This window comes from Sinocyclocheilus grahami, unplaced genomic scaffold, assembly GCF_001515645.1.
Source record: "Sinocyclocheilus grahami isolate Dianchi unplaced genomic scaffold, SAMN03320097.WGS_v1.1 scaffold369.1, whole genome shotgun sequence".
In the NCBI taxonomy this organism is placed as follows: Eukaryota; Metazoa; Chordata; class Actinopteri; order Cypriniformes; family Cyprinidae; genus Sinocyclocheilus; species Sinocyclocheilus grahami.
The window spans coordinates 31,282-50,473 of NW_015505548.1; the positions used below are offsets into that span (position 1 = coordinate 31,282).

Consider the following 19,192-nt stretch of genomic DNA (forward strand, 5'->3'; position numbering starts at 1 on the left):
TAAATGAATATAAATATCTAGGGACAATCATTGATAAAAAACTGACATGGGATGTAAATACAGCAGCTGTTTACAAGAAAGGGCTGCAGCAATTGTATTTCATGCGTAAGCTTCGACAGTTTGGTGTGGATACATATATGTTGGCTCTATTCTATCATTCATTTGTGGACAGTATCTTGACTTTCAGCTTTGTTGCTTGGTATTTCTCACTGTCTGTAGTAAATAAGAACAAACTAAATAAAATTGTTAACATGGCTAGTAAGATTGCAGGTAAACAACACCTTAGTCTGATAAAACTATGTGAATCTCGAGCTGTGAGGAAAAGCCATACAATTCTTCACGATGCATCTCATCCTCTTTGTGATGAATATGAGTTACTACCATCTGGTCGAAGGTACAGGGTACCATTATTACGGACTGCCCGTGCACAAAGATCTTTTATATCATCCAGTATAGCTCTGTTAAATACATTTTTGTGATATCACAGTTGTCATTTTATATCTATGGCAGTGATTCTGTTGTTGATAGAGGGATGCTGTTTGATGCTGGTTGTATTTATATGTGATGTGTTGTAACCTGTTGATGTTTGTATTGTTAATTATTGTTGTTGATCTCTGAAGAGTTGCCACAGATAAAAAAAGAATTTCCAAAAAGGACAATAAACTAAACAAATTAACTAACTAAATAAAATAAAATAAAATACTGAGCTACATATAGGGTAAGAGAGAGAGATGACGACAGGAGAAAGCAAATAACCAAGAGCAATTAATACACAGAAGTCTAAAATCAAATTTAAAAATACAGTAGGCTACTAATGTTGACAGTGCTGAGTTGTGAGTGACCATTTTTTAAGATGGAGTTCCATTCCCCTGCAGCTTTGACTGAAAATACAGACTGACTAAATTTACATTTTCTGAGAGGAATAATGATGCTGTTTGATGCTGGTTGTATTTATATGTGATGTGTTGTAACCTGTTGATGTTTGTATTGTTAATTATTGTTGTTGATCTCTGAAGAGTTGCCACAGATACAAAAAGAATTTCCAAAAAGGACAATAAACTAAACAAATTAACTAACTAAATAAAATAAAATAAAATACTGAGCTACATATAGGGTAAGAGAGAGAGATGACGACAGGAGAAAGCAAATAACCAAGAGCAATTAATACACAGAAGTCTAAAATCAAATTTAAAAATACAGTAGGCTACTAATGTTGACAGTGCTGAGTTGTGAGTAACCATTTTTTAAGATGGAGTTCCATTCCCCTGCAGCTTTGACTGAAAATACAGACTGACTAAATTTACATTTTCTGAGAGGAATAATACAGGCCCCTCCTTCCACACCCCTCGTGGACTGATGAACAGTTGTTCTAATATCCACAAAGCAAAGTTCTAATAATGTCCCACCAGAGACAGTAATATATTGGATCACTGTTATACCACAATAAAGAATGCATATCACTCTGTCCCATGGCCCACGGGCAGTTTTGGGGCTTTCTGATCACTGCCTGATTCATCTTATACCGACCTAGAAATCAGCTAAACCTGTCATAAGGACTGTAAAGAGATGGACTAATGAAGCAGAGTGGGATCTACAAGCCTGCTTCGACTGCACTGACTGGAGTGTTTTTGAAGCTGCAGCCACCGATCCGGATGAGCTCATAGAAACTGTAACTTCATACATCAGTTTCTGTGAGGATATGTGCATCCCCACCAGGTAATTCTTATCATTCAATAATGATAAACCTTGGTTTACTGGGAAGCTCAAACAGCTTCGTCATGTCAAAGAGGATGCTTACAGAAGTGGGGATAAACTCTTGTACAACCAGACCAGAAACAGACTGACAAAGGAGATCAGAGTGGCTAAAAAAACCTACTCTGAAAAGCTGAAAAAACAGTTTTCAGCCAACGACCCGGCATCAGTATGGCCTGGTCTGAGGAACATTACTAAGTACAAGACACCACCCCCACAGTCTGTGGAGAAGTTCTTAAAGGTCTGTTGTTTTTAAACAAACACCTCTGTAAGATGTTTTCCATTAACATTCACACACAATTTGTTACCTTTATTGTTTTAAATATAAAACAGTAGTTTCACTCCATTCTTGCATGCATGATTTTCAGTGGTTTGATTTAGGAGTACTACAGTTCTGTGTTAAATCAACTTCCTTTGGTCTATTCATTTTAGTATGTTATTACTAGCTAGTAAAGACCTATGTGATATATATATATATATATATAATGGGGAAACGACAATTTACTTTATTCTTGTCCTGAACATTGCTATAAAGTTGACGGCAAATCCCATGCAAACTCACCAGGCCAATGTTGCAAAAGACCCTGGAATATCCTTAGAGAATGTACTTTTATTTTCTTCCTCCTGCTGAACTTTGTCTGACACTGACACAGTTCTCTGCAGACATCTTGCCGCACATCTTCCCAAATGTCTCTTGTAAAACAGACCAGAGCTTAAAAGATGTTTTCACATTCTTTTATGTGAGTTGATATTCACTCATTACAGTTTTGCGTCTCTAGTAGACATACTTTCTCGGTCTAGCACAGCTGTAAAAGTTTAGATGAAAAGTTTAAACTATGCGTGTGTGTGTGTTCGCGCTCCTGTGATAGTGGAATTTAGTGGTGTTCAAAGTATTTAGGCTTGGAAAATCAAAGTAAGAATAATGAAATTCTGAAATTAATTCACATTAAATAAAAAAATTAAAATGAAATTACATTTTTCTGTAACACATAGCCCTCTTTGGTAAAAAAAACTTTTTATTATTTATTTATTTTATGTTGTTTCTTTGATTGTGGTGGTTTACATTTAGTCATTTAGCAGACACTTTTATCCAAAGCGACTTACAAATGAGGACAATAGAAGCAGTCAAAACTAACAAAAGAGCAACAATATATAAGTGCAAATGACAAGTCTCGATTAGCCTCACGCAGTTCACGTAGCAAGGTGTGTGTGTGTATATATGTATATATATATATAAATATATACATATATTACACCCACACACAAAGAAAAACAAGTAGACAGAATAGAAAAAATTGAAAGCTAGTGTTTTTTTTAAATAAAAAAAGAAGATAAATAGATAAAGTAGAATTAAAAGAATAGAAAGTGCTAGAGTTAGAGGGTCAAATAAAGACACATGACACATGGTGCCCTAGTTTCTCTCATGGATGGATGGATGGATAGATCTTTGGCTTTTGAGGATAAAACCAAATATTTCTCATAATCACATTATCCCATAATGATCTCATAAGCACAAATCACAAGACAAAGAAGGACCATTAACCTAGAATCCACAGTCTTCAGGAAATTCAACAGCCAAATATAAGTGCAATAAAATTATAAAACTCCCTCAGGAGGCTCTGGGAGAACCAATCAATTCAGATGCAATCAGCAACGTTTGGTTGCATAAATAGACAAACATATTTACAGAACAAACATCCTGTACTCATCTGATAAAAATCACATTCACAGTGTGTGGAAGGTTTTACTGTGTGTGGTGTAAAGCGAATGCTCAATCAGTCCCTGTTGTGTAATGTAATATAATTTAGGACGTGTCATGTACTGGTATTGTTTCTGTCATGTTGCCAGGTGTGCGTGGGTTGTCCTCCCCATCCGGTCCAAGAGTGTGTATTGTGGGTGGAGGTCCTGCAGGTTTTTACACAGCACAACAGCTCCTGAAGGTAAGCATGCCATACCACACACACACTTTCTCAGGAAAGATTTCATCTAGCTTTAGCTAATTTGGTTCTTTTAGGTTTGCCGATTGCATATGAACCTATTGGTTTTCCCCGAGCATCCCAAGGCTTTGCGTGACAATTTTGAAAGTTTTTTTTTTTTGAAAGCCGTCCAGGAAAATCTGGTATCTTGATGTTTACTTTTATCCCACATCTACAGATTTACATTTGATTCCCACAGCACAGGCAGTAAATGCTCTCTCGTTTTGAGATAGACACAATGACCTGGCACTTGAAGAATTTTTTGAATGCCGATCTTTAGTTTTTGTGGTATACAGACAAACTCATCATTGTCAGTATCTCACAGTGTGTACTGGCATTTGTGCACAAATAACCCAGTGTTTGTTTGATGTTGTTCATTTCATTGTATCACTTTCAGGCTCGGCGGGATGCAGCCGTAGACATTTGCGAGCGACTGCCGATGATCATCCTAAGGTCAAGGTCAAGCCTTCGTTTAGTCACTGTGAAATAAAAATGAACCCTGTGTGCTTTGTGTTACATCAAGTCTCTTTTTATATTTCATGCCTGTCATACAGAGATCACTGAATTAATCAATACGCATTATGGGATTATGAGAAATCCTTGATTTAATCTTCAAAAGCCAAAACTGAACTGGCAAATGATTTATTTCTGCTCCAATGAATGAGTTAAAAGCTATCATTCAGCTGTTCATTGCTGGATTACCGTCAGTAGAACATGAATGTTTGTTTCTGTCTGATTTACAGTATGTTGTGTCTAAGTCAGTACTGTGTTCCTGTGTGCATGTGATAAGCATCATGAGTGTTACAGACAGCAGATTTGAGGACAAACAAGTTCTTCCTCTGCTAGTTTTCCCTCAAGCTTAAGCATTTTTGTGTATTAACTTTTTTTTTCAAGTACATGAATCATTGCTGTAAATATGAACTAATGCATGTTTTTTTGATTCCTCATGTTAATTTTCCAGAATGTCATTAACACTTTCACTCAGACGGCTCAGCATGAACGATGCAGCTTCCATGGCAATGTGAATGTGGGTAAAGATGTGACGATTGACGAGTTACGAACAAGAAGCATACCACGCTAAACCACAACACAACAGTAGTAAATCCATATTAATCACTCACCAAGTGCCAGTTTTGTGTAGTAAAAATTGACTATATTCATTGTTGTTTATTGTGTGACGTCAGTGAAAAAACCCCAAAAGATAACAATCTTCTAAAAGCAAGATAAGTCATTAAGTCATTTCTTTTATAACTAGGGGAGTGTGACAGTGGCGTGCACAGACCTCTGGAGGGGCAGGGGAGAAATGGCAGTGCGAGGCTAATATATATCACGCCACAGTTCTTCCTCTGCTAGTTTTCCCTCAAGCTTAAGCATTTTTGTGTATTAACTTTTTTTTTCAAGTACATGAATCATTGCTGTAAATATGAACTAATGCATGTTTTTTTGATTCCTCATGTTAATTTTCCAGAATGTCATTAACACTTTCACTCAGACGGCTCAGCATGAACGATGCAGCTTCCATGGCAATGTGAATGTGGGTAAAGATGTGACGATTGACGAGTTACGAACAAGAAGCATACCACGCTAAACCACAACACAACAGTAGTAAATCCATATTAATCACTCACCAAGTGCCAGTTTTGTGTAGTAAAAATTGACTATATTCATTGTTGTTTATTGTGTGACGTCAGTGAAAAAACCCAAAAAGATAACAATCTTCTAAAAGCAAGATAAGTCATTAAGTCATTTCTTTTATAACTAGGGGAGTGTGACAGTGGTGTGCACAGACCTCTGGAGGGGCAGGGGAGAAATGGCAGTGCGAGGCTAATATATATCACGCCACTAGTTTTTTCCTCAAGTTGGCTGTGCTTTCATGGAGTTCATAAGAAAAATCAAGGTTAATACATATAATACGAATTGCTATGATGTAGCTATATTGTATTTTGCTTCATTTGTATGATTATAACATGTCTAGAAGAAATGATGAACATTGAATCCAAACCAAATCCTCCTCTGCAGCATGTTTTTCCAGAGTTACAGAGCCGAAGGAAATCGGTCAATGGGTATTCCAGGTGAAGATTTAGACAGTGTTTTCTCCGCTAAAGACTTTGTCGGATGGTACAACGGACAATAACCCCTAAACAACTCTGTAAACTGTAATATTTCCTCTATAATTTGCAGCCGCGTCCTGATCTCAGCTGTGAGACAGCTCTGGTTCTAGGACAGAGAAATGTGGCCCTGGATGTGGCCCGAATACTTCTGGCACCTATGGACATGTTGAAGGTCTGAGTCCACTGTGTTTATTTGATCAAGTTTGGAGAGACTTATGATATACACACGATTTACCGGATGTTATTTCATGAATAGAGTTATTTTTTACAAGACATTGATTTCACTCATGAATCAATCTCAGTCCCATGTGTTTATGGTTTGAATTAAAGGACTCACTTACTTTATTGACTCACTGAATAACAAGTTTCACCATGTTTGAACCAATAATCGTTACTGTGTTATGTTTACTTTAGACTCACAAGACAAGGCTCACACATGATTAACAATGCATGTTCAGACTCAGAGAAGAGTTTTGGGTGTGGATTACTTGTGGATTATTGTGATGTTTTTATCAGCTGTTTGGAATCTCATTCTGACGGCACCAATTCACTGCAGAGGATCCATTGGTGAGACACTGATGCAATAGTTGGGTGAACTATTTCTTTGTTGTGAGCTGATAATATCAGTTCAATTTCTGTAATGACTCAGGGAATAAACCACCGCTTCCTGTGTGTACAGTAATGTGGATCTGGCTAATATCCCCTCTGTTGCCTACTTACAGGATACAGACATTACCCAGAATGCACTAGAAGCATTTGGCAGGCAGTAAAGTGCGAAGGGTTTTGATTGTAGGCCGACGAGGGCCTCTTCAAATCGCATGCACCATCAAGGTATGACTCTCTTGCTTCACTCTCTCGAAGTAAACGAAAACCATTTGAGTGACAGCTGTGAGTTTGGAAAATAAAGCAGAGGAACCTGTTGATCGAAATTAAAAATACATGGGGGAAAAAACAATGTCTTGCATCATGGAAAAACCCACTTGAACTATAACATAACTGTATAGTTTATTCACTTTGCAAGTGAAAGGTTTCGAATGAATGTGTAAGGCAGCAGGGAATATGACTGTTTATTTCTGTTTATCTCTTCAGGAACTCAGAGAGATGGCCAATTTGCCAAACACCAGGGCTGACATGCTGCCCGCTGACTTTGAGGGCATCGCAGAAGGTAAAAACATTAAAAGCAAAAGGTTTATTCACTTAGACACAACCCTCATCCAAGCCCCTACCTGTTATCCGTTTAACCTTAGAGGAGATTAAGAGGTTAACGCTGCTGTACATAATGATAGTGAATAGGGAATGATGCTATTGAGCTCCAGAAATAAAAACATAAAACTACTATAAAAGCATTGCAATGTTTAATATAATGTCATTTAATAACTCACATTGGCTGCTTTAAAGGTACAGCTTTTGAAAATATCAGCGTCAAACAATTCATGACTGACAGTTCTTGGTTTCCAAACCAAAGGGTCTGACAAACGATGGTCTGCACTGAGGCTGGGACTCTAAATAATGATTTGTGTTCATCTGTGCTGCCAACAATAGAACATTTTAGCATGTTTTCCGCAAACCTTTGCCATGGCATCAGAACAAGTACACCGGCTGAGTGCTGTGGGTGGAAACGTGCAGATTAATGGCCGGTAATATTATAATAAGAACCCAATCTGATCGGCTCATTTCCTCACATGCTTGCAGAGAAAGGCTTAGGAAACCAAACTTACTGGGTTCTTCTTTTTCATGTTTTCTCAGTTGGTAGATGCACCGAACACTCAATTATAGCACTTTAAAAGTCAGATTTTCATCCGACGAGCCCTTTAAATGATGTTTTTCATTTGAACTGATATTTACTCTTCTTCTCTACTACTCCATTCATCTTTACTCAACCCAACTCAACTCTACAAGACAAAAACAACTGTAGGTCTGTTGTTCATCGGCTGTATCAAGGCTAGAGGAATGTTTGACGTTTTGTTAAAGAAAAGATGGAACAGATTTTGGGCTTTTTTTTACTCAACACTCAAGTTATGCAACGTTTTTTTTCTACCTGTTTGTTTCAAACATAATTCAAAATAATTTCCGTGAATCCTCCACACTAGAATTAGAAATTATGATGCTGATTTTGCAATGGTTGTTGTAAATTCGTTTATAATGAAGGTTTTTAGGATAAGACTATATTTTAGAATTGTTAGGTTGGGGCACATTTTTTTTAGTATGCACTACCATTTTAAAGAAATTCATATTTTTTTGTAGCAAGGCATTAAATTGATCAAAAGCGACAGGAAAAACATTTACAATGTTACAAAAGATTTCTATTTCAAGTTCTTTTGAACTTTATATTGATCTAATAATGTATCATGGTTTCCACAAAAAAATTATGTTGTGTTCTAGTCATTTTGACTGGAGAGGATCCCCCCCCCCCTAAAAATGCTAGATAATATTATCGCGTTGGACTAAAACTTACTGACTGCTCACTTCCCACATAATTGTATAATTTTTGTTCTTATATAATGTTCTTTTTGCGATATCTTTTCCCACCATGTTACACTTGTGGTGTTTCCAGTCAAAACTGACTGGCCTACAAAAAATTGCTTTTACATTTCTTGCTAAGCTATATTGTTAAATATAAATCCTAAACCTAACTGAAAGAAAACAAAAAATGTAGGGCCTCTTCAAATCGCATACACCATCAAGATATGACTCTCTTGCTTCACTCTCTCAAAGTGAAGGAAAACCATTTGAGTGACAGCTGTGAGTTTGGAAAATAAAGCGGAGGAACCTGTTGATCGAATTTTAAAATGCATGTGGGAAAAAAACTATGCATAATGGAAAAACACTCATGTAGTGTATAATTGTGTTGTTTATTTGTAAGTGAAAGGTTTCAAAATGAGAGTAAAAGGCCGCAGGGAATTTGACTTTTCTTGCCTCTTCAGGAACTCGGAGAGATAGTCAGTCTGAGACATATGATTAGTTCCTGATTACAAATCCAAAACTGAAATAAAACTACCTTAAAATACTGACTCACAAGAAGTGCATTTAAAAAAAAAAAAAAAACATTTGGCAGCTGAACAGAATTTGTTTACTAACAAGATGGAAAGTTTTGAGATAAGAGTCCTTTTCTTTTCTGTCCCTTATACTTTAGAAAACAACCTATAAAGTACAGCAAAAAGCAATAATATTGTGAAATAATATTACAATTTAAAATAACTGTTTTGTATTTGAATATATTTTAAAATGCAATTTATTCCTATGTTGGCAAAGCTGAATTTTCAGTATCATTACAAACGTTTTCTATTTTGGATAAATGCTGTGCTTTTGAACTTTGTTCATCAAAGAATCCTGAGAAAAAAATTGTACACAACTGTTTTCAACATTGATAATAATCGGAAATGTTTCTTAAGCAGCAAATCAGCATATTAGAATGATTTCTGAAGATCATGTGACACTGAAGACTGGAGGAATGATGCTGAAAATTCAGCTTTACATCACCGGAATAAATTACATTTTAAAATATATTCAAATAGAAAAGAGTTATACTGTAAAAATGTTTTACAGTATTACTGTTTTTGTATTTTTTTTAATGTGTCAAATAAATGCAGCCTTGGTGCGCAAAAGAGACTCAAAATGAATATAAATGATGTCATTTGAGCTGAGCTGTCGTTGAAGCATTACTGATCTGTTGAATAACTGACATTAACTACTGAGCATGTCTAGACATTTGTACTGGGATTTTATTATGAATTCATACAGAGAGCTCCTAAGCATGACTTATTTGCCATTCAGCATTCACAAGGGGTGAGATAACATAGACAGACTGATGACTAGCATGCGTGGGAATAATTATAGTCATAAATGTTTTTGAATCATCGCTCCGGCCTGACGGCATCATCACAGTATGGTGAGGGGCGTAACATTTCCGTCTCACGCTTGAGGAATTCGGCCAATCACAACGCACTGGATAGCTGGCCAATCACAGCACACCTCGCTTTTCAGAACGATGAGCTTTGTAAAAATCGACGCGTTTCAGAAAGACAGGACATAGAGGAGAAACAATAATGTACAGTATGTGGAAAATGTGTTTTTTTAACCTTAAACCGCATAAACACATTTCATTACACCAAATACACAAAATAATGTTCTTTTTAGCAACATCATATGACCCATTTTAAAAATAAATTCAAATAGATCATTTTAATTTTAATTTGCATTATTTCACAATATTACTGTTTTACTGTATTTGTGATCAAATAAATTCAGCCTCGGTGAGCAGAAGAGACTAACCCCAGACTTTTGAACACTTTTATCCAACTTTGTGCATTTGTGAAAGTAAAAACGAAAACAATTGTTCTTACTATTCCTTCCTTTATACTTCAGATGGTTTTATATTTAAAAACATATCCCTTTTCAAGTCACTGTCAAGAAACTGCAGCAGCTGTAACAGTTTGCTCCATACAGTGTGTGACTTTACAAAAATAACTTTAGAAAAAGGGAACTTGATTCAGTGAATAATATGAACCTGATTTCCTGGGGAATTGATGATGAATCCTTCTGGTACATAGAGTGACTTCATTTCCTGTTGCAGTCCTTTTTAAGTTCCCAAATTATCTTCTAAATCATGCAATCATGGGTTCTTGGTATGTTTGAGGTTTAGCACTGCAGAGCATTGAAGTGTGTGTGTGTGTGTGTGAGTGTGAGTGTGTGTGTGTGTGTGTGTGTGTGTGTGTTAGACCTTCCCAGACCGAGAAAAAGACTGACAGAGTTAATGATGAAAGCCGTAAAGGACGGCAGAAATGAGAAAGCTGAGAAATGCTGGGGCTTTCGCTTCTTTCGCAGTCCCGTGGAGGTTCTCGCAGGAGCTGATGGGAAAAGAGCTGCTGGAATCCGATTGGCTCTTAATAAGCTTGAGGTAAATGTGCAAAACAAAATAAGGACCATGATTTCCATTGGTTTACCAAGTTAACTGTATGGAAATGATTATCACATGGTTAATTGGATTTATAGTAAAGTTTTTTTTTAAAGATCAAAAATGATATCTTAGTATTTTTTAGTCATTTTCACAGTATGCGCTACCATTCAAAAGTTCAGGGTCAGTAAACAGTTTTTTTTAAATACATTTTAATTTTATTCAGCAAGGATGCATTAAGTTGATAAAAAATGACATAAGACATTTATAATGTTACAAAATATTAATTCAAATAAAGGCTGTTCTTTATCAAAGAATGTTTAAAAAAAAATCTTGAGCAGCAAATCAGCATATTAGAATAAAAGTTTTTTGAAATATTAATAATATTTAACAGTATAACTGCAAGATAGAGAAAGGTAAACACGCGAGACAAAATAAGGACCGTGATTTCTGAACAAGTGAGCTCTGTCAACATCTGTTCAGTTTATATGTTGTGAAATCAAGTGTGGTCTTAATGTGAGCAGTTAAACCACGTTATTTAATTTCAGTGTCTTAGAAATCAAAACATATATTCTAGATCAGTGTTTCTCAACCCTGGTCCTGAGCGCCCCCCAACACTGCACATTTTGTATGTCTCCCTTATCTGACACCCATTTCAGGTCCTGGAGTTTCTTTTAATGAGCTAATGAGTTGAATCAGCTGTGTTTGATTAGGGAGACACAGAAAATGTGCAGTGCTGGGGGGCGCCGAGGACCAGGGTTGAGAAACACTGTTCTAGATGAAAAAAAAGCATTGGTGTCGTATTCAGTTTCTGATTTGCATTAATGAAATTGTTTGCAAAAGGTGTTTTATTTAAACCAGCTGGTCTGGACTGGACTTGAAATTATCTGTATTGAGAGAACACTGTTGACCTGATAAATGTGCAGATCCTAACCAAATTTCTAACCAATAAACACTTTTTTTAAAAATCTGTTTGGATGTATATATTTCTTAAACACATTATTAAATGTGAATGTAATGAATGTGAAGTAGACTATGACTGGCTCTGCCACACACAGTTGTTTTAGTAATTTGAGCCCAAATGTTTTTGGAGTTCTTTATGGTTCTTGTTGTGCAATGATCTCTATTTTTGTCTCCATCTTAAATCTGGAAAGTCCAGATATGCCCCAGAGAGAAGAATGATGATGTTATCAGATGTTCATTCAGATTTAGGAAGTGTTTTTCTAATTGTACGGAAATTATTACTGCAGGGTTAATTGGATTCATACAACTGATACAAGTTTGTGGTCTTAATTTGATTTGTACTGTAATCAGTAAGATGTTTAATATGTATGTGTGTGTGTGTGTGTGTGTGTGTGTATATATATATATATATATATATATATATATATGCCTGCTGTCAATTTTTTTAATATTAGATGATGTGCCGATGAATTAATCAAATTAACCCCCAAAAGATACTCTAAATTACGAGAAAAACATCAAATAGACATTACAAGAAGTAGCTTTAAAAAGAAAACAATTATCTGACTCAACATAGAACTTATTACACATAAACATTTTTATTATTGTATTTATTTTCTTGTTATTTAACATAAGAAACGTAAGTATTGTTGCACAGCTTAAGGTTGCAACAACAAAACATGGAAAAATTGGTCTGATTTGTATATATATATATATATATATATATATATATATATATAATTTATACTCTGTGTTTTGAATCAATTAATTAAAATAGAGAGCTTAATAGAAATTGTTTTCACGATTATTTTCCCAACTTCAGAGCATTTTTGCACACCAGTTCAACCGATTCTTTAAAATGAACTCAAAACTATGATTTGTGTCATCTTACATCACTTTCATACTTAAGTATTGCAAAACAAGAAGCGGAACAAACATGATGGAATGGGATTTAGACACTTAAAGGGGTCATATGATGTGATTTCAATTGATCCTTTCTCTTTGGAGTGTTACAAGCTCTTGGTGCATAAAGAAGATCTGTAAAGTTGCAAAGATTAAAGTCTCAAATCCAAAGAGATATTCTTTATAAAAGTTAAGAGTTAGCCACACCTACCTAAAACAGCTCGTTCTAACACGCCCCCACATGTCTACATCACTATGTGGGAAGATTTTCATAACACCGCCCAAATGTTCACGCAAAGAAAGAAGGCGTAACTTTTATTCTCGCTGTAGTATTGTTGTTGCCGCCGCCATGTCTTGAAGACGCTGTGTGCTTCGTTGTGAAAGCGAAACTACTTTGTTTGGTCTTCCAAAAGAGGACGATATCGCTTCGTCATGCCTAGAGCTGATCCGTGCTGGTCGCTGAGGGAATACATCAACTTTGTGCTCCATTTTAGTCATAATATATTTAAATAATTTGTTATTTAAGTATGTATGTATGTATGTATATATGTGTGTGTGTGTGTGTGTGTGTGTGAGTGTGTGTATATATATATAGAGAGAGAGAGAGAGCGAGAGAGTGCAAAAGTCTTAGGACACTAGTATTTTCACCAACAAAAAAATGGTTTTAAGCCAGTAATTTCTATCTTTTGCTTTGTTTCAGTAGGAAATATCAGTTTACATTTCCAAGCATTCCTTTTGCCATTAATTAAGCTCAAGGAGTCCAGTGCATGTAAAAAAAAAAAAAGAGTAAATTATTTTATCGTCTAGCTCAAACTATAAAAAATGTAAAAATAAAATAAATAAATCTCATTATATATCTCATTTTATTTTAAATATAAGGGGAAAATAAAGTGTTAAATATAAGAGCAGATGTTTGTCACATAAATACACCCTGCAATTTTCCACTGGAAAATATATGAGTGGCAAAGTACATTTAGTGGAAATATTTTTGTACTCGTCCAAAAATATTTTTGTAAGAATGTTTCCAGAGGCCGGTTGCATGAACTGTTTAGTCTTAAAAAGTTAGCTGTGTAATTTGTTTTCTTCTAGACTGCTCATAACTGTTTAAAGTCAGTTACAAAATTGTAGATTGGCCCAATTCTAATCAGAAGAGTGAGACTGATTATACCTTGGCTAACTGCTAGTTGGTCAAACTAGTTCTTAAGACACAGTCTTAACAGTGGCTATGTTTAGAGATCCTGCTGGGGAAAAACATATTGGCGTCTGTGTGATTAAAGATAGTTATATAATTTGTGTATAATTGTAATTGTGTGTGTTGATGTTTGGGCAGGTCTGTACTGCAGTGGTTGGGTGAAACGTGGACTCACCGGTGTGATCGCAACCACCATGAATGACAGTTTCGATACGGCATGCGTTTTAATTCAGGATATAGAGGCGGGCAAGCTGGATGTGTCAGCCAACAAACCTGGAGCTCAAGCGATCACTCCCCTTCGGCAAACACGAGGTCAGACACACTAGAGAGCAAAACCCAGTGACTGCAGCATCCTAACTAAAGTCAACCTAATATATGACTGATTAAGAGCAACATCAGCATACAAATGAGACTCCTAACGGGACTCATCACTGCCAATAGAGCATTTCATAAGCATGTTTAATGCTTTTATAAATATTGATAGGGTAAAATAGTCCATTTTAATTGGATTAAGTTCCTAAATATTAAATATCAAATAAATAGTAAGGATATTTAAGCAGTATCAGATATGTGTGATGCCATTGTAGTGCCACATTAGAGTAATAAATTACCAAAATATTTAAGATTCTGAGGAAAAGTTTGTAACACTGTAAGAATAAACCATAATGTTTTGAGGATAATGTTCTGACATTATGACATTGGAGATTAAAGGCATAGTATTGTGTGAAGGTCTGAGAAATATTGCAAGAAAAAAAATCACAATATTATGAGCAAAGGCATTAATACAAATCATAGTTTTTTATTATTATTTTTAACATGGCACTGAGCAAAGGCATTTATATATTAAACAAAAATACAGTGAATACATTAATAGATTGTTCATATTTAATGTTAATGTTTTTATTTTAACATGGCAGTGAAATGCTGGAGGAAGGCATGTTTACATTATTAATAAAAATGATATTTTTTATTAATAATTCATCAATAATAATAATAATAATAATGAATAAAAATACTACATTATTGTATTAATAAAAACATTCATTCTGCTGCTTTTCTGCTGATCCTGTCTTTAAACATCTGTTTTGCACATGCATGTTTCTCTGCTGTTGCATCATTTTTATGGATCAGTGGGATTATTGCGCCACTGGGTTTGAACCACAGGAGGTTTGGAATAAAACTTAGATGACGTTTGAATAAAAGTCATGTGTTGTCATGGAATGGTGTTTGTTCCAAGATACTAAGCTATTTCTTTAAAAAAGTATACATTTTAATTACATTTAGTTAATAAAAAAATAAATAAATCCGATTTTAAAGTGAAAACATTGTGTCCACAGGTGTGAGAACAGTGCTTTTTTCACAATGGGAGAAGATCAATGCAGAGGAGGAGAAAAGAGGCAAATCCCTTGGAAAACCCAGGGAAAAACTACTTGATGTGAACCAGATGCTGAAGATCGCCTGATCCTGAGAGCCAACCCAGTGACGAGCTAACAGAAGCGCTGCCAAGTGCGTATCTGAACTAAAACAGTGATGCCACAACAGGAAGTCTGTTGATGTCATGAAATCACCCAAAAATGACCTTGCCCTTGCTCGTTTCCATCTGTTTTTCCTCTGTGGAACAGAGAAGATGATATTTGGCAGAATGTTCATGCTGCTCTTGTTCATACAATGAAAAATTTGGATGTGTTACTTACACAAAACTATCATATGACTTTAGACATCTGGAAAGTCTAAACTTAAAAACTATAAACACAAGTGATATGGATTACATTTATGATGTTCTATTGTACATTGTTGTAGTTCCTCGAGTGTCTGGATTCACTTTCGTTGTAAAAAAAAAAAAGAGCAAGTGGGTGATTCTTCTAAACATCTTTTAATTTCCACGGAAGAAATCCAGTGGAATGATATGATGGTGAGTAAACAATGACACAAGTTTCGTGTCATTTACAAACTGTTCTTTTAAAAGAAAGCTGTGCTGGATTTTATGGTTTGTGCCTTAGTTTACCAAATTCAGACTGTATGGGTAAAGAATCAAGTCTGAGGAGATAAGTTCCTTGTTAATGAATATTTTTAGCTTTGTTGTCAGGACATGCGCTTATGATAATCACTAGCATTTCTCCTAAGTGCTCCTGATGACATGTCAAACAATGAAGTTAGACCAGTCCTTGACATGTTGTTATTCAGGTCATTCTTGCCAGAATAAACAAACATGTCTTTGTGACATTGAATCCACACTGAACACAGGACCTAACCTAACCCTACACAGCAATTCTGTTTGCACACCAGATGTAATTTATAACTGTTGTTTTATCATGTACTGTACATTATAACACAAGTAGTTCAGACCAGATCAAATCAAGAATGAATAATTATGAAGATAACTATAATGATTATTAGCTTCCACACCAATGCATGATAACATTTCATTGGATTTTCAAACCGCTTAAGGGGTCCGGTTGATTCTGATTGGTTGTCAGCTATTAAAAGACCCTCATGGAATAAAGGTCGTTCACACCAAGAACTAGAACTATGAAGATGTGCATTAGCATCCACACCAACGTGTTATAATATAAAAGTCAGTTTATTATAAGCATGCTGCACTTTTTTTTTTGTAGTCGGTCGCTTTAAATGCTTAAGCTCTTTAAAGTAGGATGGATTCTGATTGGCTGTCAATATTTTAATTGTTCCTCAGCTATTAAAAGACGTTCTGAAAGTGATTCCAACAATATATTTTCTGTGTCGTTATCGTTGTGGTCCCACATGCAATTAAGTACGTTCACACCAAGTACGATAACTATGATAATTACTATAACGTTCTGTTTATTATTATAAGCATGATGCAGATATCTTTGGAATCACTTTCAAAACGTTTTTTTTTTCAGAATCCACCTTACTATAAGCTAGAGCATTTAGCTACAGGTTTTGCACATTCCTCAGAACTGAAAATTGCATTACTTTGAGCATGTGTAGAAATCAGACTTCGCATGTCCAGAATTTACATTTAAAGTCCCCAGAGCTGTGTTTTGCTGGTGGAATATTGCCCTGTACAAGTCATATGAAAGTAGTGTTGTTTTTGGCGGCCTGTTTTAATTTTAGTTTTAGTCTAGTCTTTGTGTGAAACTGACAAAGTTTTGCTCACTCAGTGTATTTTTGTAGGGCTATTAAGAGATTTTTTTTTTTTTACCAATTATCCAAATAATGTTTAATCTTAGAAAGCTATTATCATCAGAGGACACATGAGCATAACGGTTAGCAGATCAATGAATGAGAGGGCAGCGTTACCAGAGTTGCCCATATACCCCACCATGTTACAGCACAGTAGGGCTATTGCAGACAGAAACAATACTGTACTACATCCATGTTTCCTGTCAGTTCAATTTTTGAGTGGACTTTGCTGTTCCGATGAGCATGAACGCACACACACACAAGTGAATCCTGAGCGGTGAACTCATTTTCGGCAGCCGGAATTTCTGTGCATCTCTAATTATTGGCGGCATTAGAAATGGATATTATATAATAGCTGCTTTTTTGAACATTTTAGCAATTTAAAAATATTAAAAAATGATTTTTTACACGGCACCCTTGCTCTCGACAGACCCGGCTGGGAAACACTGTTCTAAATAATGCCGGAAGTGACCTGATGCAGCCCCTGAAGCGAGACACAGGAAACAGAAATACTGCAAAATAATAACGAGACGAAATAACGTTATAACATTTCGTTTCGTTCAATGAAAATGGAGACATTTTAGCATAGTTTTTATTTTGTAAGCCACATTTCGTCTCGTTTTTATTCGTCAACAATATTGCATTGTACATTTAATTATCGTCATTGTCACATGACCAGCATTTTCGTCTCGTCTCCGTCACGTGATAAGGGTTCGTTGACGACTATATTTAGTCATAGTTTTCGTTGACGAAAGCAAAGCTATATGAAAGAAACCTTTGTTCCAGATTCTTAGGCCTCAGCACTAACCGGGCACCAGGCCTACTGGCATCTAAAACCCCCAGAGTTGAGCACAGATGTGTGTGTTGTTGTTGGAAGTCTCCCTGTACCAGTCAATCCGGCTCTGCATGGAAATGTGGTTAGTTTCTCTTTTTTGCAGCATCTCACTTTTCTAGTAGTCTGGCTGCAGCAAACTCTCCCTTCCTCTCCATCAACATTTTTGTTGTTGTTCATAACATAGCCTTTTCATTCACCCTCAGGAGGAAACCAAAGCATTAATAGATGAATAACATGCTTATCATTTAGTTCACACATTAACTTTTTGGAGAGTATCAATTTTAAGGCCTTCAAAATGGAACAGAATAATGACTCAGTTACCATTGTTGGGCGAAATACTGATGGTTTCAATAGGAATCCTGCACAGGATCAAAAATAAAAAAAGATAATTGACTTTTTAAAGACGTTTTAATCTCACAATACATTTTTTCTTGCAATTCTGAGAAAAGTCAGAATTGTGAGATATAAACTCCCAATTGCGAAATGTTAATAGTTTATATCTTACAATTAACATTTTTTTAACACTTTACAATAAGGTTTATTAGTTAACATGAACTAAGCATGAACAATACTTCTACAGCATGTATTGATCTTAATTTCAACATTTACTATGCATTAAAATCAAAAGTTGTATTTGTTAGCATTAGTTAATACACTGTGAATTAACATGAACAATGAACGACTGTATTTACATTAACAAAGATTTATACATACTGTAACAAATGTATTGTTCATTGTTAGTTAATACATTAACTGTTGTTAACAAAATGACAGCTTATTGTAAAGTGTAACCAAAATAATGTATTCCATGGCAGTTCAAATTCTGAGGGAAAAAAAATTAAAATCTGAATTACGACAAAGTTGGAATTGTGAGAAAAGTCAGAATTCTAAGTTAAAGTCTTATAATTCTCAGTTTAAATCTTAAAATTCAGTTTCTTTCTCAGAATTGCAAGAAAGAAAGAAAAAACAGAATTGGAAGATGTAAAGTCAGAATTCCAAGGGGGGGAAAAAATCTGAATTGTGAGGGGAAAAAAGTCGCAATTAGTTAAAACATTTTTTAATCGCATGGTGCAAACAAGATTTCATATGAAGGTGAAAGATTTCCTGATGCTGTTCTTCACACATCGCTTCACTACTGACAACAACAGATATTTTGTGCCCACAAAATTTTGCTAAAGCAATTTTAAAGACAGATCACAACACAGCTGATTAACATTTAGTTTATTACAAACAAAAGCCCTGCTGTTTCAGTTGTACGGTGTTTAATAAATGCCATACGTTTTTTCGGCTCCATCTCTGTAGCGGTCCAGGTACCTGAGAGGCTGTCCGTGAGGGTATTTCTTCTGTGGAGGGTGATACACTGGAGGTCTGTCGTACTCAAACACCGGCTCTCTCATATAT

General features: G+C 35.5%; 1 pseudogene; it reads left to right on the top strand.

Moving 5' to 3' along the window:
- The first annotated feature begins 342 nt into the window (after positions 1 to 342).
- Positions 343 to 15,253, top strand: LOC107549325 (NADPH:adrenodoxin oxidoreductase, mitochondrial-like; annotated as a pseudogene).
- The last annotated feature ends 3,939 nt before the right edge of the window (positions 15,254 to 19,192 follow it).